Raw genomic sequence first — 23,175 nt, forward strand, 5'->3', positions numbered from 1 at the left:
TTTAACCCCTTGGGGACTTCCGTTTTTACACTTTCTTTTTTTCCTCCTCACCTTTTAAAAATTATAGTACTTTCAATTTTGCAGCTACAGACTCATATGATGGCTTTTTATTTATCTATTTTTTTGCACCATCAATTCTACTTTGTAATGAAGTTTACCCAAAAATCTGCGGCGAAACAAAAAAAATCACTGTGCGACGAAATGGAAAAAAAGACAAACTTTTGGGGGCTTCCGTTTCTACACAGTACATTTTTTTGGGAAAATGACACCTTATTCTGTAGGTTCATATGATTAAAATGATACCCTACCTATGTAGGTTTTATTTTGTCTTACTTCTGAAAAAAAAACATAATTATGTGCAGGAAAATTTGTCATCTTCTGACCCCTATAACTTTTTTTTTCTGTGTACGGGGCGGTATGGGGCTCATTTTTTGCTCGGTGATCTGAAGTTTTAGTCAGTACCATTCTTGTTTTGATCAGACTTTTTGGTATAAAGCGTGACCAAAAAAATGCTATTTTGGATTTGGATTTTTTTTATGTGTACTCCATTAACCGTGCGGTTTAATTAACTATATATTTTTATAGTTTAGACATTTACGCACGCAGCGATACCACATATACATTATTTTTATTTACATGTTTGTTTGTTTTTTTTATAGGAAAAGGGGGGTGATTTGAACTTTTATTAGGGGACTATAACATGCATAACACTGATTGCCAGCACTGTTCAATGCTATGCCATAGCATTGCATTGATCAGTGTTATCGGCAGTCGATTGCTAAAGCCTGGATCTCAGTGATCGGACGTGCCAGAGGCAGGTAAGTGAACCTTCTGCTGTGTCCTAGCTGATCAGGACACTGCGGTGATCCCGATCAGCCCGACTGAGCTGCTGGGAATGCTTTTTTTTACATTTAAAACGTGGTGATCAACTTTGATCACCACGTCTAAAGGGTTAATAGCGTGTGTCACCGTGATCGCGCGCTATTAGCCCCAGGTCCCGGCTACCGTTAGCCGCCGGGACTGACCCAATATAACGCAGGGTCACCGTGTGACCCCACATTATATTGTGGAGCGGGCGCATGACATACAGGTAAGCCTCGCGTCCCCAAGATTCTAATAAGCATTACAGGTCTATGCCTTTTTGGATACATCCCATGACTTTAGTAGCCTTGGCAGACATTGCCTGGCAATGGTCACTAAAGTTGAGTTTAATGTCTGGTGCAAGGATTTTTGCCTACACAGGCAAAGCTGCATTTTGGTGCCCCCCTCCCCAACCAACTCCAATCGTCTGCCTAGCCCAACCCTACAGTCCACATGTTGACCTCATGACGTCAAATTACGTGACATGCAGCATTCTGGTGCCTAAAATATTTTGCTGGCACCTAGATTCATAGCAAATTTGTAAATCTATGCCAACTGTATCTCAATACAGGGGAGAAGGGGGGGGGCAGTGACTCACTCACCATTCACCACAATGCAATCACTGACCCACACGTGCCTCTGGGCTCTCTTCTCTGCTTCTCAGTCAGCTTGCAGTGCAGTCCCCAGCAATGGCTGTACAGAACTGAAGCAAAGTCATATATATTAGATCTGTGTGACCATATATCATATTCTTTGCCACTCCATATATTAACCATCCTGTTCTCCCATATATACAATGCTCCATATGTTTAATGCCCCTATATATACAGTGCCCTCATAGATATGGTGCCCCCATATATACAGTGCCCCATAGATACAGTGCTCAATATATACAGTGCCCCCAAATGTACAGTGCTCTCTCTCTCTCTCTCTCTCTCTCTCTCTCTGTATAATATATATATATATATATATATATATATATATATATATATATTCTTTGTCTGTATTGCACGTACGGGGGAGGGGCTACCTCCATGTTGGCCTTGCACCCCACCCACCTCTATCAGGTGTGTATATAAGGTGTCTTGGATGTTCCAGACCCTGCCATGCTTACTGAACTGTTCACACAGAGGCATATTCACAGTGTAGGGTCCGTCCCAATGAGGCCACCTTATCGCGGTGGGACGGTCCAAGCTATTTGACCGCCGGCGGAGACAAATCTGCGAGCTAAGTGCCTCACTATTTCATAGTTTCACATTTGCATCTATTACACCATAGCTGTATAGCTCTCCATGTTTTAACTGCATATTCATGTTTCACCTATATCCTTGTGCTGGCAGTGTGCTGCTGAATTCTTCTGTTGCTGTATATCTAGCCTAGTAGCGTGCACCAGCAGGCCAGGTCCATATAATAGTTTTATATCAACTAAAGTGCTGGCTGACTTATTCTTTGTCTGTATTGCACATACGGGGGAGTGGCTACCTCCATGTTGGCCTTGCACCCCACCCACCTCTATCAGGTGTGTATATAAGGTGTCTTGGATGTTCCAGACCCTGCCATGCTTACTGAACTGTTCACACAGAGGCATATTCACAGTGTAGGGTCCGTCCCAATGAGGCCACCTTATCGCGGTGGGACGGTCCAAGCTATTTGACCGCCGGCGGAGACAAATCTGCCAGCTAAGTGCCTCACTATTTCATAGTTTCACATTTGCATCTATTACATCATAGCTGTATAGCTCTCCATGTTTTAACTGCATATTCATGTTTCACCTATATCCTTGTGCTGGCAGTGTGCTGCTGCATTCTTCTGTTGCTGTATATATATATATAGAGAGAGAGAGAGAGAGAGAGAGAGAGAGAGAGAGAGAGAGAGAGAGAGAGAGAGAGAGAGAGAGAGATTGCTCCATATGCACAGTGCTCCTAGATATAATGTGCCCCTATATGGACAGTGCTCCATACAGTACCCTTATATATACAGGGCTCCAATATATACAGTGCCCCATACATACAGTACCCTTATATATACAGTTCACCCATATATACAGTGCCCCATATATGCAGTGCCCCCATATATACCGTGCCCCCATATATACAGTGCCCCAATATATACAGTGTCCCATACAGTGCCCCAAATATACGGTGCCCCATAGAGGGCCCCCATATACACAGTGTCATTATATATACAGTGTCCCTATATATATATATATATATATATATATATATATATATATATATATATATAGTGCCTCATAGAGCACCCCCATAATTACAAATCAGTCCCACCTGAGGACAGGATTTGAGGACAGGACATAAGGATGGGATATGAGGTCGGGATATGAGGTCAGGATGTGAGGACAGGATATGAGGATGGGATATGGGGAGAGGATATGAGGACAGAATGGGAGGACAGGATAGGAGGATGCGATAGGAGGTCCGGATAGAAGATCGGGATAGGAGGGTGGGACATAAAGACGGGGTATGAGGATGGGAAATAAGGACGGAATATGAGAACAGGATAAGAGGTCAGGATATGAGGTCGGCATATGAGGACGGGATATGAGGACAGGATATGAGGACGGGATATGGGGTTAGGATATGATGTTAAAAGCATCCTCCTTTGTTGCTTTTCCGCCCCAACAAGGATTAGGAAGGAAAAACCATGCAACACCAGGTACTCAGCTAGTATTTGTAATAAACATTGATTTAAAAAAATTGTATATTTTAGTTCCTGCAGCTATTGTCTGTGTGTCTCTGTGAGGAGACTAAATACAGGAAGTGTGGGTGGACAAGCAGGGCTCTGTAAACTGAGGAAAAGCAGGGCTTTGTGCTGTGAGGACAAGCAGGGCTCTGTACACTGAGGACAAGCAGGGCTCTGTACACTGAGGATAAGCAGGGCTCTGTGCAGAAAGGACAAGCAGGACTCTGTTCAATGAGGACATGCAGGGCTCTGTTCACTGAAGACAAGCAGGGCTCTGTGCACTGAGGACAAGCAGGGCTCTGTACACTGAGGACAAGCAGGGCTCTGTACACTGAGGACAAGCAAGGCTCTGTACACTGAGGACAAGCAGGGCTCTCTACACTGAGGACAAGCAGGGCTCTGTACACTGAGGACAAGCAGGGCTCTGTACACTGAGGACAAGCAGGGCTCTGTGCAGAAAGGACAAGCAGGACTCTGTTCAATGAGGACATGCAGGGCTCTGTTCACTGAAGACAAGCAGGGCTCTGTGCACTGAGGACAAGCAGGGCTCTGTACACTGAGGACAAGCAGGGCTCTGTACACTGAGGACAAGCAGGGCTCTGTACACTGAGGACAAGCAGGGCTCTCTACACTGAGGACAAGCAGGGCTCTGTACACTGAGGACAAGCAGGGCTCTGTACACTGAGGACAAGCAGGGCCATGTACACTGAGGACAAGCAGGGTTCTGTACATTGAGGTCAAGCAGGGCTCTGTACAATGAGGACTGTAATGCCGAGTGCTCCGGATCCCTGTCCCTCCCCGGAGCGCTCGCGGCGTTCTTCTGTGTGCAGCGCCCCGGTCAGACCCGCTGACCTGGAGCGCTGCTCTAGTGTCCCCGGCGGGGATGCGATTCGCTTGGCGGGACATGCCCGACCGCGGGTCGCATCCCGATCTTCTCACCTGCCCCGTCCTCCTTCAGGTCTGTCCCAACTCTCTAGGGCGTGCGCGCACCGGCTCTCTGAAATTTAAAGGGCCAGTGCACCACTAGTTGGTGCCTGGCCCAATCAGTGTATTACTCCCAAAACACATAATCCCACTTCCCCTTTCTGTCCTCGCTGGATTCTGTTGCCTTGTGCCAGCATTATTTGTGAGCCCATTGCCTGTGTATCCAGACCCTTGCTGATGCCCCTTACTACGAACCGTTGCCACCTGCCCTGACCTTCTGCTACGTCCAACCTTGCCTTTGCCTTGTCCTTGTGTTCCCGTGCCTGTCTCAGCTGTCAGAGAGGTCGAGTCGCTACTGGGTGGAACGACCTGTGGGTTTCCTGCCGCAGCAAGTCCATCCCACTTTGCGGCAGGCTCTGGTGAAAACCAGTAACCTCTAAGATTCCATTCCCCTGGTACTGCCCGCACCATCGCCTCTCTGGCACAGGGGATCCACCTCCCGTGACCTCCCCGCATACAGTCCAGATCCTGACAGTAGATCCGGCCATGGATCCCGCTGAGGTGTTGCTACCCAGTATCGCTGACCTCACCTCTGTGGTCGCTCAGCAATCTCAGCAGATCGCCCAACAAGGACAACAGCTGACTCAGTTGACATGCTACAGCAGCAACCATCTCCTCTGCCAGCTCCAGCTTCTCCTCCTCAGCGAGTTGCCGCTCCTAGACTCCGCTTGTCCCTACCTGTTAAGTTTGATGGGGACTCCAAGCTGTGCCGTGGGTTCCTGTCCCAGTGTTCCCTTCACCTGGAGATGACGTCGGACCAGTTCCCCACAGAAAGTTCTAAGGTGGCATTCGTGGTCAGCCTGCTGTCTGGAAAGGCCTTGTCCTGGGCCACACCGCTTTGGGACCGCAACAATCCTGCCACTGCTACCATTCAGTCCTTCTTCTCCGAAGTACGCAGTGTCTTTGAGGAGCCAGCCCAGGCTTTTTTAGCCGAGACGGCTCTATTGAATCTCGTCCAAGGGAGTTCTTCAGTGGGCGAATATGCCATACAGTTCCACACCCTCGCCTCTGAGCTAGCCTGGAACAACGACCTTCAAGAAAGGTTTATCCAGCCAAGTCAAAGATGTTCTGGCCGCACGAGAGATTCATGCTACCCTGTCTGAACTCATCCATTTGGCCACCCACATTGACATGCGTTTCTCAGAAAGATGCCAGGAGCTTCACCAGGAAAAGGATCTTGTTCACACCAGGCAGTTTCCTCGCTTGGCACCTCTCTTCCACAGTCCTTTGCAACCTGTTTCTGTGCCTTCCGCCGAGGAGGCTATGCAAGTGGATCGGTCTCGCCTGACCCAACAAGAGAGGACTCGTCGCAGGAACAAAAATTTGTGCCTGTACTGTGCTAGTACCGAACATTTCCTGAAGGACTGTCCTATTTGTCCTCCGCGTCAGGGAAACGCACTCACCTAGTTAACGTGGGAGAGGCGTTACTAGGTGTGAATTCATCCTCTCCTCGACTGACTATACCAGTGCGGATTTCTCTACCTGCAAATACTTCCTTCTCCACTGTGGTCTTAGGTTCAGCAGGAAACTTCATTGAAGCCTCACTCATCCACAGATTCAATGTTCCAGTTACCCGTCTCGTCAAACCCTTCTTCATTTCATCTGTGAATGGAGAAAAATTGGACTGCACCGTGCGTTACCGCACAGAACCTCTGCTAATGAGCGATGGAGATCTCCATCACGAACATATTGAATTTTTTGTTTTGCCTAACTGTACCTCTGAAATTCTTCTTGGTTTTCCTTGGCTCCAGCGTCACACACCTAATCTCGACTGGACCTCTGGGGACATTAAAAGTTGGGGATCTTCCTGCCACCAGTGATGTCTCAAGTCTGTTCCTACCCGCCAAGTCTCCATTGCAACACCATTGCCAGGCCTTCTTAAGGTCTATCAGGACTATTCTGATGTTTTTTGTAAAAAGCAAGCAGAGGTCTTACCACCACACAGACCCTACAACTGCCCTATTGACACCACCCCGTGGCAGGATTTGTCCCCTCTCCGCTCCTGAAACGCAAGCCATGACTGAGTACATTCAGGAAAACTTAAAAAGATGTTTTATCCGGAAATCTTCTTCCCCAGCCAGAGCTGCATTCTTCTTCGTTGCCAAAAAGTATGGATTTCTACGCCATAGACTACCACAGTCTTAATAAAATCACAGTGAAAAATCGCTATCCTCTGCCTCTTATCTCTGAACTCTTTGACCGATTGCGCGGAGCAAAAATTTTTACCAAACTCAATCTTAGGGGTGCCTATAATCTCATCCGTATTCGGGAAGGTGACGAATGGAAAACCGCGTTCAATACTAGAGATGGACACTTTGAGTATCTTGTCATGCCCTTTGGATTTTGCAACGCTCCTGCGGTCTTTCAGGACTTTGTCAATGAGATTTTTCGGGACATGCTGTATTCCTGTGTGGAAGTCTATCTTGATGACATCCTCATTTTTTCCTCCAACCTAGGGTCCATGTCCGTCAAGTGCTTCAGCGCCTACACAAAAATCATCTTTATGCCAAAATTGAACAATGTCTCTTTGAGCGCAGCAGTCTACCCTTCCTGGGATACATAGTGTCCGGTCAAGGACTTCAAATGGACCCTGACAAGCTATCTACGGTGTTGAATTGGCCACACCCCATTGGTCTGCGAGCTATCCAACGTTTTCTCGGATTTGCAAATTATTATCGTCAATTCATTCCCCACTTCTCCACCATCGTTGCTCCTGTTGTAGCATTGATCAAGAAAAATGCTTATCCGAAATCCCTGCCACCGCAGGCGGAGGAAGCCTTTAACCACCTCAATGCTGCCTTTGCCTCTGCTCCTGTACTGTCCAGGCCTGATCCATTGAAGCCCCTTATCCTCGAAGTTGATGCCTCATCTGTCGGAGCTGGTGCAATTTTAATTTTAAAAAACGCAACGGGAAAGACCCTCACCTGCGTTTTTTTTCTCCAAAACCTTTTCTCCTGCAGAGAAAAATTACTCGATTGGCGACCGTGAACTCTTTGCCATCAAGTTGGCACTTGAGGAGTGGAGACATCTCTTGGAAGCATCTGTTCACCCCATCATCATCTATATGGACCATAAAAACTTGTCGTATCTTCAATCTGCACAGCGATTAAATCCATGCCAAGCTAGATGGCTTCAATTTTGAAATACATTTTCGTCCTGCCAACAAAAATGTCAGGGCTGATGCTCTATCACGTTCCACCGATGCCTCCGAGTCTGAAGCTCTTCCTCAGCACATTATTCCTCCTGAGTGCCTTATCTCCTCTGCTCCTACCACCCTTGTGAAAATTCCTCCTAGAAAGACTTTTGAACCTCTACGCCTCCGTCTCAAAATCCTTAAATGGGGTCACTGCTCTCATTTGGACGGACATGCTGGTGTCAAGAAGTTAATTTCCAGACACTATTGGTGGCCTTCCCTAGAGAAGGACGTTATTGATTTTGTTCGGGCTTGTACTGTTTGTGCCCGTGACAAAACCCCGCACCAGAAACCTGCAGGCCTTCTTCTTCCTCTGCCTGTGCCTAAACAGCCATGGTCCCATATAGCTATGGATTTCATAACTGACCTTCCATCGTCACACACCAATACAGTAATTTGGGTGGTCGTTGATCGTTTTTCTAAAATGGCTCATTTTGTCCCTCTGCGAGGTCTGCCTACTGCGCCACAATTGGCGAAACAATTTTTTCTTCATATTTTTCGCCTCCATGGGCTTCTCACGCACATCATCTCTGACAGACGTGTCCAATTTGTTTCCAAATTTTGGAGAGCCCTATGTAGTCAATTAAAAATCAAATAAAAATTTTCCTCTGCTTACCACCCTCAATCCAACGGTCAAGTGGAAAGAGTAAATCAAATACTCGGCGACTACTTGCGTCATTTTGTCTCCTCCCATCAAGATGACTGGGTGGACCTTTTGCCCTGGGCAGAATTTTCTTACAATTTTAAAGATTCCGAGTCGTCTTCCAAGTCCCTATTTTTTGTGGTGTACGGCCGTCACCCGATTCCCCCCTCCCTATCCCCTCTTCCTCTGGAGTTCCTGCTGTGGGTGAATTGATTTTTCCTCCATCTGGAATGAGACTCGTAATTCTCTTTTGCTGGCCTCATCTCGCATGAAGAAACATGCCGATAAGAGGAGAAGACCTCCTCCTGTTTTTGTCCCTGGGGACAAGATGTGTCTCTCAGCTAGGTACATTAGTTTCCGTGTGCCTAGCTACAAGCTTGGTCCTCGTTTTTTTGGACCTTTCAAAATCAAAAAACAAATCAAGTCTCCTACCAACTTCATCTTCCCTCTTCTCTTCGTATTCCCAACTCTTTCCATGTCTCTCTTCTTAAACCTCTCATACTTAACCGTTATTCTCCCAAGGTCACTGTTCCCGCTCCTGTTTCTGGCTCCTCTGATGTCTTCTCTGTCAAGGAGATCCTCGCCCCCAAGATCGTCCGAGGTAAAAGATTTTTTTTAATTGATTGGGAGAATTGTGGTCCAGAAGAGAGGTCCTGGGAACCTGAGACCAACATTCTCGACAAACAGCTCGTCCGCAGATTCCTGGGCTCCAAAAGGAGGGGGAGACCAAAAGGGGGGTACTGTAACGCCGAGCGCTCCGGGTCCCTCCCCGGAGTGCTCGCGGCATTCTTCTGTGTGTAGTGCCCTGGTCAGACCCGTTGACCCTGGTGGGGATGCGATCCGCTTGGCAGGACATGCCCGCCCGCGGGTCACATCCCGATCTTCTCACCTGCCCCTTCCTCCTTCACGTCAGTCCCAGCACGCGCGGCCCCCCTCTCTAGGGCGCGCGCGCCCGCTCTCTGAAATTTAAACGGCCAGTGCACCACTGATTGATGCCTGGCCCAATCAGTGTATTACTCCCAAAACACATATAAACCCACTTCCCCTTTCTGTCCTCGCCGGATTCTGTTGCCTTGTGCCAGTGAAAGCTTTATTTGTGAGCCCATTGCCTGTGTATCCAGACCCTTGCTGTTGCCCCTGACTACGAACCGTTGCCACCTGCCCTGACCTTCTGCTATGTCCGACCTTGCCTTTGCCTTGTCCTTGTGTTCCTGCACCTGTCTCAGCTGTCAGAGAGGTCAAGTCGCTACTGGGTGGAACGACCTGGGGGTTACCTGCCGCAGCAAGTCCATCCCGGCTTTGTGGCGGGCTCTGGTGAAAACCAGTAGCCTCTTAGATTCCGCTCCCCTGGTACGGCCCGCGCCATCGCCTCTCTGGCACAGGGGATCCACCTCCCGTGACCTCCCCGCATACAGTTCAGATCCTGACAAGGACAAGCAGGGCTCTGTACACCGAGGACAAGCAGGGCTCTGTACAATGAGGACAAGCAGGGCTCTGTACACTGAGGACAAGCAGGGCCATGTACACTGAGGACAAGCAGGGTTCTGTACATTGAGGTCAAGCAGGGCTCTGTACAATGAGAACAACCTAAAAAGAAGTCTTATATACTGTGGTCTAAATAAAATTGGGGAAAACCCAAAACAACCACTAAAAAACCTATAAATACGCCACTACAGCGTATAGGGTAAACCCACCAAGAATAAAAATATATATAATAAAATAAATAAAAAAATATTAATCTAATAAATCAATAACCATCAAGTTAATAAATATAGTTTTATTTTACAAAAAATACATATATCATACACAAGCAAAAACGATTGATAATAATACATAGCTATATAACATACATAAAAATAATAATCATTAGCGCAATTTGATAATGTGTATAATTATATTTAATAAAAAAATTATATATATATATATATATATATATATATATATATATATATATATATATGTAAATAAATAAACTTAAAAAATGCAAAAGATGGCAGGGACGGGAAAAGGATGTAAAAAAGAAAGGAGTAAATGTGGGGGTCAATTGATCACTAATGGATCATAAAAACACCTGTTGCTATAAAATACGTGCAATGTGACAATCTGTTTAAAGCATAAAAAGTGTATATAACCTTAGAAATATAAATATGCATAAAGTGCAATGTGCAACACAGAAATATAAGTGTATAAAATAAATGTAAAAAAGCAGTGCAAGAAAACAAAACAAAATAAAGTGCTAAAAGTGAAGGTGTCAGAATGTAAATACTTGACCCCACATGTAAAAAGAAGGTAGGTTCCACGTCCCTGTGATCACCTCCAAAGCGTTTCACCGTGACCGGCTTTATCAATGAGTATGCATATACTGAATAGGAGCAAGGATATATAGGGTATTCAATAAAGAAACTATTAACACACCTGTGGTACCGAGAGGCGCCTCAGCTAACTACCGGAAGTGACCTACAATGCCAAGGATCTCTAATGTCTAATGTAAAAGAACGCACATTTTGGTGTAGCCCGTGCATTCTTTTACATTAGACACTAGAGATCCTTGGCGTTGTAGGTCACTTCCGGTAGTTAGCTGAGGCGCCTCTCGGTACCACAGGTGTGTTAATAGTTTCTTTATTGAATACCCTATATATCCTTGCTCCTATTCAGTATATGCATACTCCTTGATAAAGCCGGTCACAGTGAAACGCGTTGGAGGTGATCGCAGGGACGTGGAACCTACCTTCTTTTTACATGTGGGGTCAAGTATTTACATTCTGACACCTTCACTTTTAGCACTTTATTTTGTTTTGTTTTCTTGCACTGCTTTTTTACATTTATTTTATACACTTATATTTCTGTGTTGCACATTGCACTTTATGCATATTTATATTTCTAAGGTTATATACACTTTTTATGCTTTAAACAGATTGTCACATTGCACGTATTTTATAGCAACAGGTGTTTTTATGATCCATTGGTGATCAATTGACCCCCACAATTAACTCCTTTCTTTTTTACATCCTTTTCCCGTCCCTGCCATCTTTTGCATTTTCTAAGTTTATCTATTTACATATATATATATATATATATATATATATATATATATATAATTTTTTTATTAAATAATTATACACATTATCAAATTGCGCTAATGATTATTATTTTTATGTATGTTATATAGCTATATATTATTATCAATCTCTTTTGCTTGTGTATGATATATATATTTTTTGTAAAATGAAACTATATTTATTAACTTGATGGTTATTGATTTATTAGATTAATATTTTTTTATTTATTTTATTATATATATTTTTATTCTTGCTGTAGTGGCGTATTTATAGGTTTTTTCTCTGTACAATGAGGACAAGCAGGGCTCCGTACACTGAGGACAAGCAGGGTTCTGTGCACTGAGGACAAGCAGGGCTCTGTGCACTGAGGACAAGCAGGGCTCTGTACATCGAGGACAAGCAGGGTTCTGTGCACTGAGACGTGACACACTTCCAGCTCTCACAGTGGGATTATTGACAAGCCAGGAGCCTGCACAGAGCCCTGATTGTCCCACCAACACTTCCTTTGTTTGTTTTCCGCACAGAGACATACAGACAATAGTTACAGGAACATATTTTTTCCCCCAAAATAGGCAGATATTACAAATATACATATAATGTTATTGTCTACAATATATAAAAAGTTTTTGATAACAACAGGTACACTTTAAAACTTCAGCTGACTATAGATGTAGAAATGGGGTCATGAGAGAAGGCTTGTTCTAAAGAGGGCATACACAAAGAGATATTTCATATACTATATATTTTTTTTTTTTTTACCAAACATGTAATGCTAGTTAACTTCACTTAAAAGCAACACATAAAATTCAGACCTGGCAAATGGATCGAGAAATTTTATACTATTTTCTATAAATTCAATTATTCACTCATCTCGCTAGATATTCTTAAATAATAGTGTACAACTGAATTTCTCCAGAAAACATCATGTTAGTTGATTTGCATTGGTTATGTACTATTTAGTGTATCCTTTCAAGCAATACGCAACATATATATCCAACAGAGATAAACCCAGAGGACAACTGTAAATGAAATGACTTTACCATCTATACTTGTAGTCCCCCATTTGAGCACTCAACACTTGTGAGAGGCAAATGAAAACCAGCAGGATATGACTTTTCAGATACCAATCATTGGCATAATGAGAAAGCCTCCACTCACCTCATTATCAGGCCCTTTTTCCTGATTACAGGAACCCACTGGGATTTGGCAACAAGGTCTGGGAGAAAATCATTTCAGTGATTGACACAGCTACCATTTAGACCGTTTCCTAACAAAACAAGAAAGTTTGCAAGGCAAATGTGACATTATTTATACTTTTCCGCAAAACAGAATGAAAAAATTTATATATTTCATCTAAAATAAACAACAAAATGTTTTAACAAATACTATTGCATTTTCATACATGCTAACAAGGTGGTAACATTAATTTAATCAAGCACAATCAACCTGAATGTGTAAATGGACTGCCACTGCAGTTTTTTAAGCCAAAGTCAGAAGTGGATCCAGAAGGAAAGAGAAATATCCATCCTCCTTTATAGTTCCCATTTGAATCCACTTCTGGCTATGACTCAAAACCTATAGTGACAGTATTACAAAATTAGGCTAGGTTTACACTTGTTTTTTTTTTTTTTTTTTCCCCTAGCAAAATTTCCCCAATTTTTGTGGTAAAAATTATTGGGCCAAATGTACTAGGGGAATATGAAATGACATTATCGAAAATACCAGAAGGGTTTTAAATCTTCTTCACTATGTAGACAATGGCAAAATACCGTGTATCTTTCTCTCCCTGGACACTGAGAAGGCTTTTGACCACATTCATTGGTTGTTTGCTATCTCGATGCTCCAGGAGATGGGATTTGGTGGTCCGAATTTGCTGCCATTCAGGCCTTGTACTCATCCCCGGCCGCAATGGTTTTCACCAATATCACACTGTCTGACAGATTTTCCATTACCAATGGGACTCGCCACGGTTGCCCTTTGTCTCCCTTAATTTTGGCCTTGGTGTTTCAGAACCATCCAACAGTCAAAGGCATAACAGTGGGTCATACTTCACATCTTATATCATTTTATGCTGATGACGTTATTTTAACTATGGAGGACCTGGAGCAGTCCCTGGAGTCCCTTTCATTATTATCTGCATGAAGCAGGGTGTCCTACTACAAATTAAACACCACAAAGTCGTAGGTATTGCCTATCCCTTTACCTCATACACCCGTTTCTTCATTAAAAGCTAGATTCCACTTAGACTGGAGGTCGGATCATATTACTTATTTGGGAGTACATACCCCTTCTAAATTTTTCAAACTATATGATTGCAGCTAAACCCGCTTTTTACAAACAATGAAGGGTGACCTTAAGGCTTTGGGTAAAAACAACACTTTATGGCTAGGAAGGGCAGCTTCTTTCAAGATGTTTTTACTGCCAAAATTATTATATTTATTTAGAACATTGCCCATATCCTTACCAACTTCTTTTTTATTATACAGGCTACTAGACACGTAAATGTATATATGGAGAGTCTACCTTGAATTATTGTCCTGACACCGTGATAGAGGGGGTGTAGGCTTTCCTGATTTGCATAGATATTACAGAGCAACTCTTATATCCCAATTATCCGCCTTTTGGGTGACTGATTTACCCTCACCCTGGGTAAAAATTGAAGATACATATGTGCTCACCTATTGATGGCAAATCCCTGCTATTTCCATTTCCATTTAGACTAATCCTCTCTCTAGATATCTCTCCTTTTATACAAGCCGGCTTTCTTTGTTGGTTATTTCTACATGAAATGACTGGCAAGTTACAACCGAGATTTCCTCCTGGTTCTACCTGGATAGCTGTGGGCCTGACTACTGTCTCTCAGTTATTCATCGGTAATGTTATTCATTCTTTTGACAACTTAAGTAATAATTATTAATTGTCATCACGTGACTTTTATAAGTACCTACAGGTCCGACACTATATCCAGTCATACTCTAAAACTTCATGGTCCTATAATACTGATATATATATATATATATATATATATATATATATAAATATATATATATATATATATATATATATATATATATGGAGAAAATTGAAGCAGCACTCTCAGAAAAGAAAAGTGAATCTGTGGGTGCAAGAAGTCTCAGGGACCCCGGTCCTGGGACCAAAAATTTTCAGAAAGAAGAAAACAGCTGCAGCACACCGGAGTATCAAAAATGAAAAAAGTGTTTTATTCCAGCTAAAAATAAGACAAAGTTTCTGTGGTCTCACACCACCTTTCTCAAGTCAAAGTGCAAGTGAATAGCAACAGTTTAAATAGACATGTTCATGTGATACAGGCATTAGCATAATTAAGGTATGATATGTATATATATATATATATATATATATATATATATATATATATATATACACAAAATCAACAAATTACAGTGCATGAATAAAAAGTGTTACAACAGTATTGCATAGTGACAGTGCATTGTAGGTGCAAATAAAATACCCCACTGTGAAAGTACAGATAAAAACAGAAATAATTCATAATTACATCAGCTGACATTAATAGATAATCAACTTACAGGGCGGTGAAGGAACCGTGGCGTTAGGGCTGACCAGCCTGTGTTTGTAAATAAGATTCCACACCATGTCAGACTTGTGGTATATTGAAAGCAATACTTCCGTGTATGTGAGGGAGATTGAGCCAATAGGAGGGCATGTCTCCGGTCACAGGGCCTGGTCACATGACCCGCAAAGGACATCATCAGGACACGTGACCCGGGTCCAGAGTAGCTGGAAACTCCCCTTCCTTAGGTACATGTAAAGCAATAGAATCATGCCCGGGTACGGAGTCCGGTCATGTGTCCGGCAAACAACGTCATCAGGGCACGTGATCGGAACTCCCGAGCCCAGGGATATTGTGAGGTGTTTGAATATGTATGCACAGGCGCAACAAAGTGAATGAGATCTATAAGGACATATAGAGTGTGGGCAGAAGTATTATCTACTGTGGGAAAAATAGTGTATGTGTTACAAACGCAATAGTGTGAATGAAGCATAAAGGAAATGGGGTAAAAAAGGGAAAAAAAGTGAATAGCGTAGAAGAAAAAGACTAGTGTGAAACTACCTAAGAAATAATTAAAAAATTATGAATGTTAAGTAATAAATAATGAAAATAATAAGAAAAAGTAGTGTTGTTAATGGAAAAAAGAGAGAAAATTAAATAATATAAATTAAAAAAAAGGGATAAAGAAGGGGGTCCATTACCAGCAACTTGTCGATCTTTGTGGAGAAAATCCTACGTCCATATGCCATGAACGCCAGATCATACCTTCATGATACCACTGACTTTTTAGCCAAAATTGAGCAACTTACAGTTTCACCTGATGTCATCATAGCCACGCTGGACGATGTAAGCCTGTACACCTTCATCCCTCATGATGGGGGTGTCCAGGCTGCACGATCCAGCGTGGCTCAGGACTTCAATACGGAGAAGACCAATTTCATTATTTCACTTTTGGAATTGGTCCTATGTAACAATTATTTTTTATTCAATTATTCTTTTTACCTCCAGACGTCCGGCACCGCCATGGGCCCGAACGTGGCGTCCACGTAGGCAAACGTGTTCATGGCGGTGCAGGAAGAAGCACATATCTATGTATCCCACCACTCCAGCCTTTTGCTGGGGTGGTGGAGATACATCGATGATGTGTTTCTTGTCTGGAGGGGGGGACCTTAAACAACTGGAGGATTTTCATGAATACTTAAATTCAGTAGATGTTCATATTAAATTTACACTCAACTACTCTGCTACGTCCATCCCTTTCCTTGACACAATGGTTTGGGTGGACAAGGACCGTCTTACCACCGAGCTGTTTGTTAAGGAGACAGATAGCAACTCAATCCTCCACTTTGATAGTTTCCATCCACGCCCAATGGTTTGCTCGCTCCCGAGCAGCCAGATGCTCCGGGCGCGACGTATCATTGACTCGGTGGATGTATTGGACTCCACATTGACAAAGATGGTGGATAACTTCTTAAGACGGGGTTATCCCACAAAACTTTTACAGACTGAAAAGTCTATAATAATGAAATTCGAGCGTCACATCCTTTTACATCCTCCCCAGAAACAAACCTCAAATGCCTGGATCCCATTTGTGTCCACATTCAACACTCATTCCAAAAAACTTGGCTCCACTTTGAATAAATATTGGCATTGAAATCCAGCTTCCCCACCATTCCTGAATTTCAGGAACGTCCTCTGTTGTCATATAGACATCCACCAAACCTGAAAGACAGCCTGGTAAAAACTGATATTTCTTTTAAAGGTCCAACACAGAGATATCTTACGGTCAGCGGCAAGGGTTCTTACCCCTGTTGCCAATGTGTGAACTGCCGGTACATGACAAAAGGACCAGAGTTCACGCATCCACAAACGAGTCTGACATGATGTGGGCTCTTATTTACAAACACAGGCTGGTCAGCCCTAACGCCACGGTTCCTTTACCGTCCTATGAGTTGATTATCTATTAATGTCAGCTGATGTAATTGTGAATTATCTCTGTTTTTATCTGTACTTTCACAGTGGGGTATTTTATTTGCACCTGCAATGCACTGTCACTATGCAATATTGTTGTAACTATTTATGCACTGTAATTTGTTGATTTTGTGTATGTATATACATCATACCTTAATTATGCTAATGCCTGTATCACATGAACATGTCTATTTAAACTGTTGCTATTCACTTGCAATTTGACTTGAGAAAGGTGGTGTGAGACCACAGAAACATTGTCTTATTTTTAGCTGGAATAAAACACTTTTTTTCATTTTTGATACTCCGGTGTGCTGCAGCTGTTTTCTTCTTTATATATACCATGTTTACACAAAAACAACTTCGTCCAATATACAATCTTCTTGAAACCTTCTTGGGCCTTTGTCCAATATAAAATCTTCTTGAAACCACAAACTCACTTTCTTCATATGCTCCTATTAAGGCATGGGAGAGAGATATCTCCTGTACTATCTCCACCTCTGAATGGCATAGGGCCTTTGAGTGGTCTCGCAGAGCTCTAACATGTATCACTCAACTAGAGGCAGCTATTAAGACGAGATATAGATGGTACCGAACCCCAGATAGATTACAAGCCTTCTATCCTGATGCTTCCCCCTTTTGCTGGAGGTACCGTGGTGAACGGGGAACAATCTATCACATCCTATAGTCCTGCGCTACCCAGAGCTTATGTTTGCACAGTGTTGAAACCATGTTGTATGACATCAGTGGTTACCGTGTTGAGCTCACGTCAGCACTGGCTCTCCTGTTAGTGGGTCTTCAGGTCGTACCCTCTCCACTCTGGTCTATAACATGTAAAATTCTGGTGTTGGCTAAACTGGTTATTACTAGACATTGGAAATCGGTTATCTCCCCTAACTCCATGGAGCTTGTCAACTTGTTTTAACAATCCTTTTGGCGAATGGTCAGTAGCTTTTAATATGGACAGCAGTTCTCGGATCTTAACAAATTCGCAGCCATAGGTAGACTCACCGTATGCTTTGCTTAATGACTGACTTTGGTTATTTTATTAGCAGATTTCCCTTTCTCCTTTCTGTTTTCCTCCTAAGTTATGCTATAATGTTTATGAATTTCCATTCATGCCACCGCATAGCCTATGTATGGGTTTTGACCCATTTTCATAAGTGTCAAAGGCCCTTTAGATTAATGCATATCATAACCCACGGTACCATTTGGGATGCACATCACCTCTTTTAAATGCAACCATTGGTGTTATCTGGAAATTCTTACAGTGGGGCAAAAAAATATTTAGTCAGCCACCAATTGTGCAACTTCTTCCACTGAAAAAGATAAGAGAGGCCTGTAATTTTTATCATAGATATACCTCAACTACGAGAGACATAATGAGAAAAAAAATATAAATTCACATTGTCTGATTTCTAAAGAATTTACAGTATTTGCAAATTATAGTAGAAAATAAGTATTTGGTCAATAACAAAAGTTTATCTCAATACTTTGTTATATACCCTTTGTTGGCAATGACAGAGGTCAACCGTTTTCTGTAAGTCTTCACAAGGTTTTAACACACTGTTGCTGGTATTTTGGCCCATTCCTCCATGCAGATCTCCTCTAGAGCAGTGATGTTTTTGGGCTGTCGATATGGGCAACACGGACATTCAACTCCCTCCAAAGATTTTCTATGGGGTTGAAATCTGGAAACTGGCTAGGCCACTCCAGGACCTGTAAATGCTTACTACGAAGCCACTCCTTTGTTGCCCGGGCAGTGTGTTTGGGATCATTGTCATGCTGAAAGACCCAGCCATGTTTCATCTTCAATGCCCTTGCTGATGGAAGGAGGTTTTCATGCAAAATGTCATGATACATGGCCCCATTCACGGATCAGTTGTCCTGGTCCCTTAGCAGAAAAACAGCCCCAAAGCATGATGCTTCCACTCCCATGCTTCACAGTAGGTATGGTGTTAATGGATGCAACTTAGCATTCTTTCTCCTCCAAACATGATGAGTTGAGTTTTTACCAAAAAGTTCTACTTTGTTTTCATCTGACCATATTACATTCTCCCAATACTCTTATGGATCATTCAAATGCTCTTTAGCAAACTTCAGATGGTCCTGGACATGTACTGGCTTAAGCAGGGGGACATGTCTGGCACTACATGATTTGAGTCCCTGACAGCGTAGTGTGCTACTGATGGTAGCCTTTGTTACTTTGGTCCCAGCTCTCTGCAGGTCATTCACTACGTCCCCCCTCCTGTGTGGTTCGGGCATTTTTGCTCACCATTCTTGTAATCATTTTGGCACCACGGGGTGAGATCTTGCGTGGAGCCCCAGATCAAGGGAGATTTTCAGTTGACTTGTATGTCTTCCATTTTCTAATAATTGCCCCCACATTTGATTTCTTCACACCAAGCTACTTGCTTTTTGCAGTCTTTCCAGCCTTGTGCAGCTATACAATTTTGCTTCTGGTGTCCTTCGACAGCTCTTTGGTCTTGGCCATTGTGGAATTTGGAATGTGACTGTTTGAGGGTGTGGATAGGTGTCTTTTATACTTTATTCAAACAAGTGCCATTAATGCAGGTAATGAGTGGAGGACAGAGGAGACTCTTAAAGAAGAAGTAACAGGTCTGTGAGAGCAAGAAATCTTGCTTGTTTGTAGGTGACCAAATTCTTGTTTTCCTCCATAATTTGCAAATAAATTCTTTAAAAATCAGACAATGTGATTTTATGGATTTTTTTTCTCGTATAGTTAAGGAATATCTATGATGAAAATTACAGGCCTTTTTAAGTGGGAGAACTTGCACAATTGGTTGTTGACTAAATACTTTTTTGCCCCACTGTATATCTTCTAATTATATGCTATGACATTTATTCTGTATGTATCTTATTTGTACTTGTTAAAAAAAAAACTTTTAATAAAAAGTTAGAAACAGAAATGCCATTGGCATTTTGGCAATATTTCACTCCTCGGTATTTTTTGCTAAGTGGTAGTTATTTAAAATCGCAGCATGTTGAGACTATGGCATTTTATTAAAGGATTCTTTAAAACACCATCAAATGGCATTTAAACACCATCAAATCCCATGCCAAGTGGATTCAACATTGGAATTATTTTTTAGCGTCCCCCTCCAATTCTTCAATAAAAATCCTTGAGTCATATGAAAAATCCAGGAAAAACGTGAAGAAAAAAAAATCAATAAAACCCACTAAAATGCATCTTGGGAGTTCAAAATGACAGAGCAACTTTTTGTGGTCTTTTTCCAGGTAAAACCAAAAAACAAAAATGGAAACCAAACCTATTAAATATGTGATAAACCTGTCAGGCTGCATTTGTGGTAGGGGCGTTGGATATTTTGCGCACGCCCCCCTTCCCACAGATGTGTGCATTGCGTTAGGCGGTGTGTCAGTTCCTGTGCACTGCTGTGAGCTCATACTTCCCCTGTTAGGAGTGGAGCGGAGTCGGAGTATCGGTTACAGAGGTTGTCAGCGTGGTATCAAGTATTCCTGGTCTGTGGGCGGTAAGTGCCGGTGTCCGGCGATGCGATTATTTCATTCATTCTATATATATGTTAGTGTACCTCCTCCAGCCTTGTTGGTTCGGTGGGGGCTTGTATGAAGGTGCTGCAGCGCTGCCGACAGTACAGTCCATGGCTCTGCTGTGGCTGCATCTAAACCAGGTGCCGGCAGGCAGTTTTTCTGCCTAAGAGACGTGTTATTATGCTAAGATTGTTGTTTATGGGACTTAACGGGTCATCAGCAGTCGGCGCAGGGTTCTGGTGTGTTGTTTGCAGCATGGCCAGGTAATGTGATCAGTAAGTGGTTTGTCTGCCTGCAATGTAGGGACGCCATCACCAGGTGGCGCTGCATGCACTGTGCAGTATGGCAGGGCAAGCAAGTTAGTTTCAATAAGGTTAATAAATATAAAAAAAAAAAACGGGGGGAAGGAAGAGTTGATAATATTGTTCCAAAGATCTGTCAGACACCAGTGGGGGGCAAATGCTCACTGTGCCCCTTGTTACGTTCCTCAAGGGGTCTAGTTTCCAAAATAGCATGCCATGTGTTTTTTTTGCTGTTCTGGCACCATAGGGGCTTCCTAAATGCGACATGCCCCCCGAGCAAAATTTGCTCTCAAAAAGCCAAATATGACTCCTTCTCTTCTGAGCATTGTAGTTCGCCCATAGTGCACTTCAGGTCCACTTATGGGGTACCTCCATACTCAGAAGAGATGGGGTTACAAATTTTGGGGGGTATTTTTTGCTATTAACCCTAGCAAAAATGTGAAATTTGGGGGGAAACACACATTTTAGTGGAAAAAATATTTTTTTTTACATATGCAAAAGTCGTGAAACACCTGTGGGGTATTATGGCTCACTTTATTCCTTATTACGTTCCTCAAGGGGTCTAGTTTCCAAAATAGTATGCCATGTGTTTTTTTTTTTGCTGTTCTGGCACCATAGGGGCTTCCTAAATGCGACATGCCCCCCGAGCAAAATTTTCTCTCAAAAAGCCAAATATGACTCCTTCTCTTCTGAGCATTGTAGTTCGCCCGTAGTGTACTTCAGGTCAACTTATGGGGTACCTCCATACTCAGAAGAGAAGGGGTTACAAATATTGGGGGGTATTTCCTGCTATTAACCCTTGGAAAAATGTGAAATTTGGGGGGAAACACACATTTTTTTTTTTACATATGCAAAAGTCGTGAAACACCTGTGGGGTATTAAGGCTCACTTTATTCCTTGTTATGTTCCTCAAGGGGTCTAGTTTCCAAAATGGTATGCCATGTGAGGGTTTTTTGCTGTTCTGGCACCATAGGGGCTTCCTAAATGCAACATGCCCCCCAAAAACCATTTCAGAAAAACGTACTCTCCAAAATCCCCTTGTCGCTCTTTCTCTTCTGAGCCCACTACTGCGCCCGCCGAACACTTTACATAGACATATGACGTATGTGCTTACTCAAGAGAAATTGGGCTACAAATATAAGTATACATTTTCTCCTTTTACCCCTTGTAAAAATTCAAAATTGGGTCTACAAGAACATGCGAGTGTAAAAAAAATGAAGATTGTGAATTTTCTCCTTCACTTTGCTTCTATTCCTGTGAAACACCTAAAGGGTTAAAATTATGACTGAATGTCATTTTGAATACTTTGGGGGGTGCAGTTTTTATAATGGGGTCTTTTGCGGGGTATTTCTAATATGAAGACCCTTCAAATCCACTTCAAACCTGAACTAGTCCCTGAAAAATAGTGAGTTTGAAAATTTTGTGAAAAATTGTAAAATTGCTGCTGAACTTTGAAGCCCTCTGGTGTCTTCCAAAAGTAAAAACTCGTCACTTTTATGATGCAAACATAAAGTAGACATATTGTATAAGTGAATAAAACATTTTTTTATTTGTAATATACATTTCCCTTACAAGCAGAGAGCTTCAAAGTTAGAAAAATGCAACATTTTCAAATTATTCATCAAATTTTAGGATTTTTCACAAGGAAAGGATGCAAGTTACCACAAAAATTTACCACCATGTTAAAGTAGAATATGTCACGAAAAAACAATCTCGGAATCAGATTGATAACTAAAAGCATTCCAGAGTTATTAATGTTTAAAGTGACAGTGGTCAGATGTGCAAAAAACGCTCTGGTCCTTAACCTCTTAAAGGACGCAGGGCGTATGGATACGCCCTGCATCCCGAGTCCTTAAGGACGCAGGGCGTATCCATACGCCCGTGGGAATTCCGTCCCCCACCGCTAGCCGGTTGGGGACCGGAGCTGGATGCCTGCTGAAATCGTTCAGCAGGCATCCCGGCATATCGCCCAGGGGGGTCATTATGCCCCCCCATGTCGGCGATCGCCGCAGATCGCTGGACAATTCAGTCCAGCGATCTGCGGCGATTCCGGGTCAATCGGGTCTCAGAGACGGCCCCGAACAGCCAGAGCCTGCAGGGGTGAGGTGGCACTGATGCCACCTCACGATCGCCCTGATTCGTCGGCCGGATTACCGGCCGACCAATCAGGGCGCCTGCTGCGGGCGTCACTCCCGCACCCGCTCTGCCCCTCTTCCGGAGGGCGTGAGCGGGTGCGGGAAGACGACCCCGGGTGCTGGGGACCCCGATCCCCGGCGTCCATGTTGGGATCGGGGCCCCAGGAGCGACGGCGGTGGCGAGGGACAGTCCAGCGATGAAGCAACAGCAGGAGGTGAGTTACAGCCTCCTGCTGTTGCTTAGCAACA

Source organism: Hyla sarda, chromosome 1, assembly GCF_029499605.1.
Source record: "Hyla sarda isolate aHylSar1 chromosome 1, aHylSar1.hap1, whole genome shotgun sequence".
NCBI classification, from domain to species: domain Eukaryota; kingdom Metazoa; phylum Chordata; class Amphibia; order Anura; family Hylidae; genus Hyla; species Hyla sarda.